At 53.2% G+C, this 2,500-nt stretch overlaps 1 protein-coding gene across 1 annotated transcript in view; it reads right to left on the bottom strand.

Moving 5' to 3' along the window:
- inpp4b (inositol polyphosphate-4-phosphatase type II B) overlaps positions 1-2,500 on the bottom strand; it is a 41,766-nt gene that overhangs the window by 11,309 nt on the left and 27,957 nt on the right. The window lies entirely within an intron of this gene.

Raw genomic sequence — 2,500 nt, forward strand, 5'->3', positions numbered from 1 at the left:
TCAGATCTCCAGCTGCACCCGAGAAAATGAAATTCTATAATCAATAACCACCATGTCTGTGATAGATAAGGCTGTTTCTCATTCTTCCATGCTACCTTCACTCCTTCTCTCACCCTCTCCTCTCTCTCTCTCTCTCTCTCTCTCTCTCTCTCTCTCTCTCTCTCTCTCTCTCCTCTCTCTCTCTCTCTCTCTCTCTCTCTCTCTCTCTCTCTCTCTCTCTCTCTCTCTCTCTCTCCTCTCTCTCTCTCTCTCTCTCTCTCTCTCTTCTCTCTCTCTCTCTCTCTCTCTCTCTCTCTCTCTCCTCTCTCTCTCTCTCTCTCTCTCTCTCTCTCTCTCTCTCATCTCTCTCTCTCTCTCTCTCTCTCTCTCTCTCTCTCTCTCTCTCTCTCTCTCTCTCTCTCTCTCCTCTGTGCCATCGCTCCCTCTGTCCTCCTCAGTTAACACCCAAAACTTTGAAACAGGAAAAGGTCCATTAAAGATGGACCTTACTATGCCCTTGTGCAAGTCTAGTTTAACAATTATCAACTGCATTTTACTTCCAAACCTACATCACCCTCACTTCCTCCCACCTCTACCTCTCTCCATAAAAGCCCTTCAGACCTGTAACCTCAGTACATTAGCACAGAGCAGCTAACGGCTCCAACTGCAGGCAGGGAGCCGGAGCAACCGGCTTCATTCTCTTATCAGCGAGCCAGCAGGGTGGGACTGGCCGAGGCAGAACCTTCCTTCACTCCCTGCCTCTTTTCTTCAGAGGGAAGTCTATCAGTAATGAAAATAATAAAGTAGAGTCGCGGTACTCTGAAAAACCAACATGAATAAATATAAATGTACATACCTCTAAGACTGAACGTCAGGCTGGAAGTCACAAGCATGACTGGAGCCATTTACCTCTCCTCTGCCCTCTTCTCTCTCCTCCCTCCTTCTCCTGTCCTGTCTCCCCTCTCCTCCTCCTCCCTCCTGTCCTATCTTCCCCTCTCCTCCTCCTCCTCTCTCCTCCTGTCCTCTCCTCTTCCTCCTCCTTGTCCTCTCCTGTCCTCTCCTCCTCCTTCTCCCTCCTCCCGTCCCGTCCTCTCCTCTTCCCCTCTCCTCCTCCTTCTCCCTCCTCCTGTCCTCTCCTCCTTCTCCCTCTTGCCCTCTCTTCCCCTCTCCTCTTCCTCCTTCTTCTCCTGTCCTCTTCTCTCCTCCTCCTTCTCCCTCTTGCCCTCTCTTCCCCTCTCCTCTCCTCTTCTTTTCCTGTCCTCTTCTCTCCTCCACCTTCTCCATCCTCCTGTCCTCTTCTCTCCTCCACCTTCTCCATCCTCCTGTCCTCTTCTCTCCTCCACCTTCTCCATCCTCCTGTCCTCTTCTCTCCTCCACCTTCTCCCTCCTCCTGTCCTCTTCTCTCCTCCACCTTTTCCCTCCTCCTGTCCTCTTCTCTCCTCCACCTTCTCCCTCCTCCTGTCCTCTTCTCTCCCCTTTCCTCCTCCGCTCTTCTCCTCCCCTTTCCCCTCCCCCTTCTCCTCCATTCCACACCATGCTCAAGCAGTCGTACTCTTTATCTCAACGCTACAAATACGACCCTTAACATTCTTTCAAATTCGCCCATCTCTAAGAGTGTCGCCACGGTGACAGACTGCGCCTGCCGGAAGGCAACGGAGCGTTTAGAAAGTTAAGTGACGTCCTCGGAAGCGGCCACCGGCCAGGAGAGCAGATTCGGGGGAGCGCAAAGTTTTAATTGGACGATAATCTGTCAGGGGCAAGTCTTACAAGCGGCGGTGGTCTGGAACGTGCTGGATGTCAGGAGCGACCGAGCTGGGAGGTACGAATAAAGCTTGAATAGTGTTTCGATTATAAACTGTGACTGTGTGAGTTCTGAGCTGTCTTACAGAACCACACAATATACACACTTTCAATTCCTTAACTGTTGAAAGTTGAGAAGTTCAGACACAGACTGGACAACTAAGCACTCAGCAGTGTAGAGACGAGAGGGAGCTGAGAGTACAGAGAGAGAGGAGAGAGGAGGAGAGGGGAGGAGGAGAGGAGAGAGGAGGAGGAGAGGAGACAGGAGGAGAGGGAGGAGGGGAGGAGAGGAGAGAGGAGGAGAGAGGAGGAGGAGAGGAGACAGGAGGAGAGGGAGGAGGGGAGGAGAGGAGGTGAGGAGAGAGGAGGAGAGAGGAGGAGGAGAGGAGACAGGAGGAGAGGGAGGAGAGGAGGAGAGGAAAGAGGAGGAGATGTGAGGGGAGGACAGGAGAGGGGGAGGGGAGGAGAGAGGAGGAGAGGGAGGAAAGGGGGGAGGGGAGGAGAGAGGAGGAAAAGAGAAGAGAGGAGAGGGTGACAGATGGAGAGAGGGATCGGAGGGGTGACCTCCTCACTTGTCAGGAGCAGATTAACCCCTGACTCCACCCCTGCTGCCACACTTCCCTCTCATCCAATCAGAACGCTCCATCCTCTCCTCCAGGGGCCTCTTAAGGAAATGACTTCCCCAGGCGATTGCTGTGTGGTACCCTCTCCTCCCCTCCTC

This window comes from Osmerus mordax, chromosome 14 (assembly GCF_038355195.1).
Source record: "Osmerus mordax isolate fOsmMor3 chromosome 14, fOsmMor3.pri, whole genome shotgun sequence".
NCBI lineage: Eukaryota > Metazoa > Chordata > Actinopteri > Osmeriformes > Osmeridae > Osmerus > Osmerus mordax.